Source organism: Myotis nattereri (genome assembly GCF_964212035.1).
Source record: "Myotis nattereri genome assembly, chromosome: 4".
Classification (NCBI taxonomy): domain Eukaryota; kingdom Metazoa; phylum Chordata; class Mammalia; order Chiroptera; family Vespertilionidae; genus Myotis; species Myotis nattereri.
The window spans coordinates 51,424,155-51,437,928 of NC_138079.1; positions in this window are offsets into that span (position 1 = coordinate 51,424,155).

Consider the following 13,774-nt stretch of genomic DNA (forward strand, 5'->3'; position numbering starts at 1 on the left):
GAATTTCAAGGCGATAAGAGTTTTAATAATAATAAGAAACAAAAAAGTCCTAGCATACAGATTTGCCTGAAGGGGGGACTTGAACAAGAGAAAATATTTGCCCCAACATTAACCTCACCCCAAGTGTCAAATAGCAGCAGTGAAACACTGAGGGAGAAGAAAAAATATGAAAACATCCCCGCTGTGGTGCAGGAATGTGTGGACTTCTGAAAGCTTAAGGTGGAACAAGAAAACCCTCTGGCATCTTGAGCGCCACACTAAGTGCAAGAAAGCAGCAGCCACTGATGCAAGACTTTGAAGCTGCAGGTATATTCTACTAGTGAGAAAGGGAACTGCCCCGGTGAAAAGTTCTAAACCCGACTCCACTACTGACTAGACAGACTCAACCACTCACATGGATGGCCTAACCAACGAAAGGGCGTGTTGCTTTCCTCCCTCCCTCCCTCCCTCCCTCCCTCCCTCCCTCCCTCCCTCCCTCCCTCCCTTCCTTCCTTCCTTCCTTCCTTCCTTCCTTCCTTCCTTCCTTCCTTCCTTCCTTCTTTTTTCACTACTGTTTTTCTACATGCAATGGCTGACATTTAAATAAAAATATGACACACCAAAAAAAGCAATGAAAAAAATGATCCATTGTCCAGAGATCAAGCACTCAACCGAACAGACCCAGAGATATTTATTGAGCTTTTCTGTGTTGTGATATAATTTAATCCTGTTGTCTCTAAATAATGTTAGCATTATCTGCACTACATCTGTTGTACAGATGAGAAAACTGATGTAGAGAGGACCAAATATTCCTAATCCACAGAACTAGCATATGTTGGAACCACTAAATCATAACCACTAAACTATAGAGTCTTCCAATTATAGCAATAAAGAGGAAGTAATTGTACACAGAAATGTATCTAATAATTCTTTCTAGACAGATATATAGAACTTTTTTTTTCTAAAAATAAAATTAAGAGAGGAAGAATGTTGAACAATTCTCTATGTACCATTTTATCTGCTTCTGTATCAAATCTCAAATTGTGTTACTTAAGTATCCGCTTAATGTGAGAAAATTCTGTTTAAATGGGTTATTTTATTAAACAACACTGTTTTAAATATTTGGATATTTTATTATAGAGCCTTGATAGTTCTAATTGAGGGAGTCTTTTTTCAGAGAATCTGATGAACTTCTACGGACACTGCTTTTAAATGTCACCCTTCACTCTTTCCAAAGAAGCAGGTAGATATCATTTCAGATTAACAGATGGTATATCAACCAGATAAAGCTTTCCTCTTCACCCTCCCTCCTGAGCTCAGGTAGTGTAAAGGGGTAAGCAAGGGACTTGAGGAATTTGAGTAATGTATATTTAGTTGTTCAGAAGAACTTGGAGAAAGTTTTCCTGGAAAATTGGATGCCACCAAGAATTAGGTCATGAGCAGAAGATCTGTGTCAGAGCCATGAAGATTTAGTTCTTTAGCACATATTTGCTGGGAGATTTGTACCAAGTATTAGGTACATGCAGTGTGTGGATACTTTGTTCACCTCCTCCCATTTTGTATTATAGAACTAAGAAAATAGGTGGCAAGCTGTCAACACTTAATGCATATCCAGCTGGTTCCATAGCCCCTTATAGTTGTAGTCCAAACATCAAAATCTTAGGCCACATAAATCCAAGATAATCATGCATTCAAGGTGGTATAATTGATTTAATTCTAAGAACTGAAAAATCATAGGAAGAGGAAATATGAGGTTGGTGTTATTCACATTCTTAGTTGCCTGTAAAATATCCATTAAGCACTTTCTATCTTGCCTAGGGTTTCTATTCCCAACCCTAGTAGAGTGACCATGGTTGTTTTAAGCCAATCATAATAGTTTAGGCCTATGTTGTCTAAAACAATAGCCACTATCCATGTGTGGCTTTTGAGTGCTAGAAATGCTACTAGACCAGATTAAGATATGCTGTATTTCTAAAATTAATATTGGATATTGAAGATTTAGTAGAAAAATGAATATAAAATATTTTATCATTTTTAATGGTAACATATAAAAATAATATTATAATTATATTGGGTTAAATAAAATATATTATTAAAATTAACCTTATCACTTTCTTTTTACCTCTCAAATATAGGTATTATAAAATTAAAGATTACATATGTGCCTTGAATTATATTTATTTCTATTTTTTAAATTTTTAGTTTTTATTTTCCATTATTTTTTCAACAAATTTGAAGGAAAGTATAAGTGATATGAACATAACAAATGGCCAATAGGGTTATCCAGACCAGGGTAAGTTCTCTGAGGACAGCTGGTGGAAGCTGAAGTATCCCCATAGTGGTTTGTAGATGGACCTCAACTGACTCCAAGACCCTCCTTCTCATCCTCTTTGTCTCCATCCCCTCCTCTTCGATTCTTTTTATTGAAAAAAAATTCAAATCCACAGGCAAGTTGCAAAAATAGTACTACTTCTACTAAAATGAATTCCATATACTACTCAGCTAGATCACTAATTTTGCCATATTTGCTTTGTCTCTGTGTATGTGTTTTTGTTCTTAAAAAGGTTAATTCAAAGCAAGTCTTAGAGAAATATATGAGAAACAGAGACTACCTGATTATCTTCAGTGATATGGGAGAGTTTCTGGGAAGGAGTGGATGCCTACTCTCAAAGTTAGATCTATCACTCACCTTTGACACAGTAGACAGTGATATATTGTTAGGCCTTCTGAAAACGTGAGTTGGAATTCTGAGACAGCATTAAATTGGGTTGGAATGTAATTATCTTTGTCAGCAGACACAGCACACTATATTGGGTAGCAGCTCATCAGAAGCAGTTACTGTAAAATGTGTTGTCCCTCAGGGTTCTCTTCTTGTCCTTTTATTTTTATATTTATATGCTTCCCATGGCAGTGTCATTAATAGATCTGGATTTGATTATCATGTCTATGCCAGTATTATTCAGATATACTAGCTGATTCTTGTAGAATCAAGTCATAAGACTGTCCAACTCCCTTTCTGCTTTATTAAGAATTGGAATTGAACAATAATAATCCCTTCAAAAGAATGTTCATAAGGGTGCATTTATATTGACCTATCTGAATTATTTCAGGAAGTTTTTTTTCTACTTTGTACTTTTCTTTAGCTAGAGTACATGACTTTAATTGAAACATTTTTATTAGAGGATACTATGCAGCCCTTATTGGCAGCATCCTTATTTTTATTTGGCACAAGAATTTCACAAAACATTTTTTCATTGTATCATTAATGGAAGTTGTACATTATGATTTCTTTACTCTGAAATTCTATAATTCTTGAACAAAATACAGAGTCATGTAAATCCAGTGGGACCATCCAGTTCTATCACATTATAATAGAGTCACTAATAGAAATGTCCCTACAGCAAATTTTATCATTCTCAAGGTTTGAAGTGATTACAAAAGTGTGATGGGGAATATAATGTGTTTTATAAAATAATCTCACAGCAAAATTCTATGGTAGTTGTATTCAGTCTGTAGGACCAAATTGCAACTCTTAAGAATGATTGTCAAACCTCCAACCTCCCTTTTCAGCTTTATCTCTTGTTTGTTTGTTTGTTTGTTTGTTTGTATGGGCATATGAGCCTTATGCATCCATCCAGATGGTTATTAGGTTATCTTCCATTAGAGGGCGATCAGAGATGCCATGACTTTGAATTATACTTTAACCTTTCCCTTTCCCCCTAAAATGTGATGTTAAATGAGTATCTCTCTTTATTTTATTTGAGGCCACAAGGGTTATAACTACCTGAGGAGTCAGATATTTCTTCATCCTAAAGTGAGATATTTCAGAATTTATGACAGTTTTCTCACTCACACCGAAAAAGAGCACAGAGCATCTGGCTGAAGATGCCTCTTCCCGCTGACTTCACAAAGAAGAGCAGTAAGTGTGTTTGCATGCGGTTTAGTTCAAGAGTTCGAAGGGAGCAAGATGAGTGTGGAACCCACAAACGGTATCCAGTTTTATGTTGTCTTATAAAAAATTCCGCTCCAGGGGACTGCACAGAAATGTACAACTATCACAGCAGAGTCACAGTGGGAGAAGGGAGTTGTACATGGCCAGCCAGTGCTAGCACTACGAGTGCTATAGTATGAGAGGCCAGGCAGAAGCATCTCTGTGGCAGCCACAGAAATCTCCATTGAGAGAGAAAATAGCCATGATTCAAAAGCCATCCAGAGGCTACCAATGTCACGTTACGGTGTTACCGCTATACCAGACTAAGATCTTCATCCCTAATTTCTCTTCTCTAATCCAGGTTTCTGAGGCCCTGGAAGTAGTTTGAATTGGATAGTAGTTTCAAGTTATTAAAGTATTATTGGACTGGCCTGAAGTTATAGGCCAGTCCAGTATGCTTTAATGAACTGGGCATCTCAATTATATACAAGTGACTAGAAAAATCTGAGGGGCCTGTCTGAGATTTTATCCCACGGACATTGAAAAACGGATCCTCGCAGTTTGAGTTTATAAAACCTGTAGTGAGAAGAAAATAAACTTGTTTCATTCGATAAAGTCCAGTTCTTCTAATAAATGAGTTGTATTCATTGTAGTCCTTTTCCCATTATCTGTGCCTGCATAGATCAAAATTCAGCTTTCAAAATGAACTTTCAAATTGAAGTTGTTTCTTACTTTCTATGATAAATCTTTTCTTGAGGTACTTGAACTTCTGTCATACTGACTGTTTTTATGAATTGGACTGATCAAGGAAAAAAGATATCAGGCATTATACATGCAAACAGAAGTATAATGAATGTAGTAAAGGAGTCAGAGTATTATTGGGCTGTATAACAAAACTCAACTGGGTGTAGGACTCCCCAAGGAAGTGATCTTACAGTGAGGGGTAAGGAGAATAGATCAGGGGTCCTCAAACTTTTTAAACAGGGGGCCAGTCCACTGTCCCTCAGACCTTTGGAGGGCCGGATTATAGTTTAAAAAAAAAACTATGAACAAATTCCTATGCACACTGCACATATCTTATTTTGAAGTAAAAAAGCAAAGTGGGAACAAATACAATATTTATATTTGCATGTGGCTTGCGGGCCGTAGTTTGAGGACCCCTGAAATAGATGTTGATCACCTGAAGACAGAAAGTTAGTGTGATACAGGCAAAAGAAGGAGATTGAGAAATTGAGAGAATTTTATTATTGCTAAAGTAGAGGGGGTAAAAAAATGAAAATACTAGAGAGATAGTAATTGTTGAGAGCCCTATAATCCTTGTATAATAGGGATTGGGCCTACTCATATCTATTCACTTCTCGTTTGGTAACAAAATACCCAATTTATTGCTAGGTATATAAATACCTGGAAGAAATATTACATGTTCCTGTCTCCTTGTTTGGGAGGAGTGGCTTTTGATTAACTTTAGGGCAATGTGGTATGCAGAAGTGAGGTGCATTGTTTATGGAACGTGTCTTTCAAGGGAAAGGATGTTCTCCCACCTCCCATCTCCCTTCCTTCCTCCATTCTACTTTCTGGAATGTGTTTGGGGTGGTGAACTATCTTGGATCATGAGAGCAAGGGTGTAACCTAATAAATAACATCCGCAATGTAGAAGGATCCTGGGTCTCATAATGACACTGGAAGTAGTGCTGCCATTACAAATCTAAGCTGCCTTCCCCAGACTGTTATGTTAGGGAGAAATGAGTTCTATTTAGTTTGTCACTCTTATGTGATGTCTTGTTACCATTTTTTTCATATACCTAGTCAAACAACATGTTAAAGATTTTTCGCCCTAACCGGTTTGGCTCAGTGGATAGAGCGTTGGCCTGCGGACTGAGAGGTCCCAGGTTCGATTCTGGTCAAGGGCATGTACCTGGGTTGCGGGCACATCCCCAGTAGGAGGTGTGCAGGAGGCAGCTGATCAATGTTTCTAACTCTCTATCCCTCTCCCTTCCTCTCTGTAAAAAATCAATAAAATATATTTAAGAAAAAAAGATTTTTCACTTTAATTTATGGGCAAGATTGAAAGTATTTTATGTGGATGAAAAACAAAGACTAAAGACTGGAAAATAAATGGGTGTAGCAGAAGTTAAGGACTGTATTTTTCAAATGAATGAATGTTTTATATGATACAGCAAACAATACAATTTTAAAAGAGGAATAAGCAGTGTGGACTTACCTAAGCGCAGAAGACTTTAAGAAATGGAACTTGGACAGGGATATAGGATATGAAGAAGACAAATTTAGAAAAAAATGCCATGGTGTGGTGGGAAAGGGGGCAAGGAGACAGGGCTTCAGTGTTGAGGAGTAATGAGGACTGAAGGAGAAAGATAAAATGAGGACATAATATTAAATCCCTGAATGTTCAGCAGAATAAAATGGATTTTTTACAGTAAATCCATAATGAGCCACAGTGTAAAGACTTAAGAGGACTGACACATCTTTAGTACTTTTATGGATATTGGTCTGGTAGTATTATATAGACATTGGCTCTATCCTGTGGGGGTGGGGCATGCATTAACCACAGAGGAGTACCCAGCACAAAATGTTAGAATGCTAGAAGATGATATGACTTTTATACAAAATAATTTGTATAAGAACTCAAACTTCATTAATATCCTATATAATAAAAGCCTAATACGTTGTGTCTGGTTGGCCGTTCAACCAGTCAAAGCGTAATATGCTAATGATATGCTAAGGCCACTCAACCACTTGCTATGACATGCACTGACCACCAGGGGTCAGACAGTTGACTGGTCGGCCAATCGCTATGACATGCACTGACTACCAGGGGGCAGATGCTCTAACTGGTAGGTTAGCTTGCTACTGGGGTCCGGCCAATTGGGACTGAGCAAGATGGGCCAGACACACCCTGGAGCCCTCCCGTGGTCCCTCCCCAGCTGTCCAACCTCCCCTGTCCCTTCCCAGCCCCAGTTGTGCACTGGTGGGGTCCCTCGGCCTAGCCTGCACCCTCTTGCAATCCGGGACCTCTTGCGGGATGTAGGAGAGCCAGTTTTGGCCTGATCTTGCAGGCCAGGCTGAGGGACCCCACTGGTGCATGAATTTGTGCACCGGGCCTCTAGCCTATATAATAAAAGCCTAAGTGACGGTTAACAGCGGAACGACCAGAATGAGTGGTCACTATGATGCTCACTGGCCACCAGGGGACAGATGCACAACACAGGAGCCAGGCTCATGGCTGGCGAGTGCAGCTGCCATGGCAGAAGCCTCTCCTGACTCTGCAGCAGCAGGCGCAATGGGCCAGGATGAATGTGAGCGGCACCTGGCCCTGATTTGGGCTCCTCCCTGGCCACCTTCCACTTGGCACACTGCTACATCCCCGGAGGGGTCCTGGACTGCGAGAGGGTGCAGGCCAGGCTGAGGGACACCCCCCTCCCCAGTGCATGGATTTCATGCACCAGGCCTCTAGTTTAATATGAAAGTCAAGACTGGCATCCACTCTTGGACAAAACATCAGAGTCACAAGTTACATACTTTATGTGAGGTATTCTGAGGGGATTTAAGGTACTCCACATTATCTTATGTTATTTCAGTTGTTCATTTGCTTTCCACATCTTGCTACATATTGCATTTCATAAGTCGCTAAGAAGATCCATATATTTTATGGTTTTATCTAATTTAACTCTCCAAATATTACTACTGAGTTAAAAGAATCTTATAGAGAAAGGTCATATTGAAGGCTATACTAAAAGTACTAGCACAAGTAAACTATAAGAAAATTGCTGAGCCCGCTGGCATGGCTCAGTGGTTGCGCATCCACCTATGAACCAGGAGGTCAGGGTTCCATTCCTGGTCAGGGCATGTATCTGGGTTGGGGGCTCAATCCACAGTATGGAGTGTGTAGGAGGCAGCCAATCAATGATTCTCTCTCATCATTGATGTTTCTATCTCACTCTCCCTCTTTCTTCCTCTCTGAAATTAATAAAAATATATTTTTTAAAAAGAAAATTGCTATGTTGGTAATTACTTGACATTTAGTTCAGGTTTTTTTTCTGCCATGTTATCAGGTGAAAACAATGAGATTTGGTATAATAATTTGAATCCATCATTAAGTGTTAAAAGGAGACTTTTTACAAATGAGTGTATCTCACATATTGGTGGTCAGCAATAAACAGGCTAGATATAAGAGGCTTAAGGACTAGCTGAGTGGCTATTTCTAGCTCTTTCTGTAGCTTATAGTTATTTTTCTAAAATCAAATGCATTTGTGTAAGTGGGTGATGTAATAACCCAGAATTAAAATGAAGAGAGCAAGAATAGGCATGGAAAACTGGTAGATCCAAGATATATTTTGAGTATCATTCTTTCATGATGATGCTCAAAATATTTCATAGACCATAACTAGCAGTTTCTTGGGCTGTGAACATACTATTTTAAACTTGTTCCTTCCAGTCAGTCAGTCTCTGCTTGAAACCCTTCTGTGAGTTGAATCATGGACTCTGGACCTTTCCTGGTTTCTCCCTGATTCTTTGAGTTTAATATTGTGGCAGATTCCTAAACAATACAGAAAAATATTAGTCGCATCTCCACCCAACAGCCATACCCATGTTTATGAGGCCTTATGCTTTTCCAATTTCATGTCTCCTACTTTATATATTGATTTTTTATAATTATATTTGAATTTGTCATGATATAGTAAGAATTATATATATTCAAATAATCAAGATCAGTGGTTTTCAGCTGTTTTCATCTCATGGCCTCATGGCACACATAAACTAATTACTAAAATTCTGCAGCACAGCCAAAAAAATAATTTTTTTTTGCTGATTTGACAAAAAAGATAGGCATAATTTTGTTTCATTCACACTGGACAGCTATTGTTTTGTTGGCTGTTATCATTTTAAAATCTGAGGGAAAAGAGGTCAGTACCCCTGACTAAATTAATCAGTGATGGCTTGTTCTTGTGGCATACTGGTTGAAAATCGCTGCCTTAGAAAAAAGAAGCAGATTGTAGGATAAGGTTTTCTTAACAAAGGCAAGTATTTCTCAAAAATATACATGAGTTAAGTTATGGCTATTGTCTTAGTCCATTCTGGCTGCTATCACAAATTACCATAGACTGGGTGACTTATAAACAAGAGATATTTATTTCCAACAGTTTTGGAGACTAGGAAGTCCAAGATCAAGGTCCTGGCAGATTTAGTGTCTAGTGATAGCCTCTTTCTAGCACAAAGATGTCTATCTTCTTGCAGAAGGAGCAAGGGAACTCTCTGGAGACTCATTTATCAGGGCACTAGTCCCATTTATAAGGGCTCCACACTAATGACCTAACTACATCTTCCAAAGGCCCACCTCCCAATACCATCACATTGAGGATTAAGATTCAAATTTATAATAGTAAAAGCATAATATGCTAATTAGACCAGACGCCCTTCTGGATGTAGCTGGGACTACTAGGGAAGCCTGGCTCTCGGGTGCCTGCTGGGGGCCGGAGGGAAGCCAGTGCCAGCTGCCAGGGGAAGGAAGGCCTACTCTTGCACGAATTTCGTGCATTGGGCCTCTAGTATAGTATAAAATGGGGGGGGGGTAGTAGAGGGGGGCAAACATTCAGTCTATAGCAGCTACCCTTAGTTTGCTCGCTGCTATTTTGGGTTGTAAGGAGTTAAACTACATAATATAATCTATTATGACCTATTAGGGCCATGATATCACTTACTTTGGATACCTTTTCCTGCCTCTTTTGATGCTGAAATTGTAAGTAGGGAAATGGGTAAATCATAAATATTTTGCATTTATGTTTTATTGACAATTCTTTGTGAAATCTATTATACAGTATTTGGAGAAATATATGATATCACCTCCAAGTGAGTAGTCATAATCAAATGAAAAACCTAATTATGTGTTTATTTTACATTAAATAAAATGTTGTGGAAACCATGCCTGAGTACGCCAGATGCTCAAGGCCAATCAGAATATTGAAGCCTTGTTTAGAGTATGCTGGAGGTCCAAGGCTACTCTGAACTTGGGAATCTTAATCAGGATGTCCAAGGACTATAGGCAGGTGCAAGGATGCAATAATCCCATGGCACACTGCACAGGCGTTTCCTTCTATAACCCAAAAGATTGATATTTTGCTAGAAGCCTCTTTTGTCTAAGTAGTATTAAAGTATGTTAATAAGGCTATAGAGACATTCTGAGCTCAGATGTGGCTACTATGAGAAGCTGTGGGTCCAGAGGTTGCGCATGGCTGCTCATATAATAGCTGTAGGGACAGAGGCTGCTGCTGCTCTGTGGGAAAGATGTATTGTTAACTAGCCAGTGTGTGGCTACCTACTGTATGGGACTTTACTTTGGAGAATTGTTTTGTCTAATGGCTCCTTGTTAGCAATGGCTACAGGGCCACTGGCTTCTACAATAAAGAAGCCAAAAAAAGCTTCTTTATTGTAGAAGCCAGTGGCCCTAAATACCCATGACTTCTCATGGCTTCTCCATTGCATACCCAGCATTCCAGAAGGTCCAGCTTCTGGCAGAGGAGGGGCTTGGTCCCAACAGTTAGTGTAGTAGGGCAGGATCAGGACCTGTGCTCCCACACTGGGACCAGTCGGCAGGATGGAGCAGTGAGCGCTTCCAACAAATGTCTAATGGCTTTTGCTTTATAATGAACAAAAGGCAATCCAGTCGTTAATTTGAAGTGTATGAAGCCTTCTAAGGTAGGAGATTGGAAACACCATTCCAACCTGAAAATCTATTCATCTGCAAATATGGAAAATTAATTTTCTTTTCCTAAAGTATACACAACTGAAAATGATATCAGAGAAAACCAAAGATAGACTTCTTTTGATTTTTAGCACATTATTGAAGAAAATTTTGCAACATCAATTTAGAACAAATTAAGTAAAGTAGAATCTTCAAAGACCATTTGGGAGCCAAATAGCCTCTGACTTATGTGATTAAGTCTACATACTTTGTTGTCTCAGTCTAGATCTTATTCTGTGACTTAAAACTTTGCTTGTAAATTGTTGGTTAATTTTAGAACTCTCTTATAAAGGCCTTTCCTAAATCACTCACATGAATGTGTGTGTGTGTGTGTGTGTGTGTGTGTGTTTATGTTTGAGACCAAAATGAGTATGTTCCTTCCCACTGCCTGGGAAGATCATATGTAGTCATTAGTATTTACATAGCACTTGCTTCCACTAAATTATAAGAGCAGAGGGATTTTGTTTTAAAATCATTGGTAAGACAGTCCCCCCCCCTCCTGCCCCCCGCCCCCATGAACATACTGAAATTATGCACTGGGCAAATTAGTGAATTTTACCAAACATGTCTCAAAGATAAATATAGCAATTTTCACAGTGAATGTTTTCCATCTCTCAGGAAATCTATGTTTGTCATGAAATGACAGGTTTTTTTTGTGTGTGTTTTTTTTTTTTTTTGAGGGTTGGGGAAATGGGGAGATTGCCTTTGCAAACTGATTTTTAATTTTGTTAAATAACAAGGAAAATCTGAAAAAATATTTTATATTTAATGGAAGTACTTAAGCATGATCTTTTGGTGGAAAGCAAATGGAAAGAATTTTTAACACATTTAAAGTTAAGAAACAGATTCTCCTCTCCCACTCATTATAAACTGTTAACTTTAAATTTTTAAATTCTGAAAAATATCTCATCTTGGAAGTTCCTGTGAATTCATACCAATAAACTAGTCTTGTAATTTTGTAAATGAGAATTAGCATGCTTTTATAAGATGATAACTACTATTTTTTTGTGTAGTAATGTCAAAAATAATCAGGTTTAAAATATGACTTGACTTGCAGTCCATAGTGCCATAAAATATATCTTATATGTATCTCAACTTCTATATATTTCTGTAAGAATGAAATAAGTGAAATACTAGATGAAGTACCTATAATTTTAAGCCTACTAGGCATATAAAAAAAATTCTAAAGTGTACAGATGACCTACATTCTTTCTATATCTCACCAGTTGGCTCTCTGAAAAGGCCTTTATCTTTAGTCCAGTTAATAAAGCCATAGTGAAGGTTAACTTTGAGAAAGCTAATATGCTAATCCTATATAATAAAAGGCTAATATGCAGATAGACCGAATGGCAGAACAACCGAACAACCACTTGCTATGATGTGTGCTGACCACCAGGGGCTGTGCATGGAACATGGCAGGCATTGGCAGCAGGTGGCAGAGCACAGAACATGGTGCGCATTGGCTGTGGCAGGATGATGGAGCAGGTGAGCGGGGGCGCCAGACCAAGGTGGGGTACTGGTCACTGTCATTGGGGCGAGCCTCTGATGGTTACTGAAAATTCTTTGCTCCCATGTGCCTCAGTCTCGCCCAGAACTTGCATCTGCTGCTGGCACTGGCCCCCCTCACACTCGCTGCTGGTGCCGGAGCTGCTGCTTGCACCCATTGCTGGTGCTTGGTGCCATCAGCAGGTGCAAGTGGCGGCTGCTGGTGACGGCCCCGCTCAGACCCACTGCTGGTTATTGAACCACCACTCTCACCTGCTTCTAGTGCCCAGCGGCGGTCCTCATGACTTGGCGCCGTCAGTGGGTGTGAGCAGTGGCTGCTGGCTCCGATTGCCCCTGAGGGCTTCTCCACCTGTCCCTGCTCCTGAGGGACGATCGGGGCAGAAGCTGCAGCAAGCACCCACTGAAAGCACCGGCCCCACTCGCACCTGCTGCTGGCGCTGACCCCAATTGCTCCTCCTCACCATTAGCGGGTGCGAATGGGGCTGTGCTGTCATTGCATGGGAACGGCAGCAGCAGGAGTGGGGCTGCAGGCAGACAGGGGACAGGGGGCCATGGCAGGAGGGGTCAGGCAGGAGTGCGGAGGATGGGCTGAGACCCCCCCTTGTGTCCACTGCAGCCTCGTGGCCCACAGTTCCTTTTAAGGTGCACAAATTCGTGTACTGGGCCCTTAGTTATATGATAATACTACAGGGATGTGAACTGAGAATTATTTGAAAACAATAGCTGTGACAGACTTCTGACAGTTATTTCACCAAAAAGTGTTCTTTTTGGTGGAAATTAAAAAAACAAAACACAACAAGATAATTTTGAAATGTCTTGTAAATTGCACCCCAGATCAAATTAACCTGGCAAAGCTTTTATTTTATTTTCATCTCTTTGTCCTGTATGGATTTTCCCTACTAGTATTTTGTTTGATCATTATAAGGAGGCTTTAATAATTAAATGCTGTCATAGCAACCTGTTGCTTTTGTTTTTGCCCGTTTCTTCTGTTTATGTGACACCTCACCTAGTGGCACCTTCCACTGTAGCTCTATCTTTCTTCAATGTAGTTAGTTGTTTAATTTTTGACATTATAGTATAGTTAATTCATGATTTAAGTCAGTCTCTAGTTCAAAGGTCTAATTAAGATGCAATTCTTTTTTTAAAAATATATTTTATTTATTTTTTACAGAGAGGAAGGGAGAGGGATAGAGAGTTAGAAACATTGATGAGAGAGAAACATCAATCAGCTGCCTCCTGCATACCTCCTACTGGGGATGTGCCCGCAACCAAGGTACATGCCCTTGACTGGAATCAAACCTGGGACCCTCAGTCCGAAGACCGACGCTCTATCCACTGAGCCAAACCGGTCAGGGCAAGATGCAATTCTTAATGTAGAAAGGAATGGACAAGAAAAGACCAGCATTGTTGTTCTCATAAAATTGCAGTCCCATCACTCAGAAATCGTGTTATATGGCTCTCTTATTATCCATTATTAACAGAGGTTTGATTGACCAGAGAGTTTCTATAATTGTTATGATTTGTGATTAGCTTTTAACAAAGGTTCCGGCTGACAGCTTAACAAAAGTCACAAATAATCATAGTAATTACTATTTTTATCC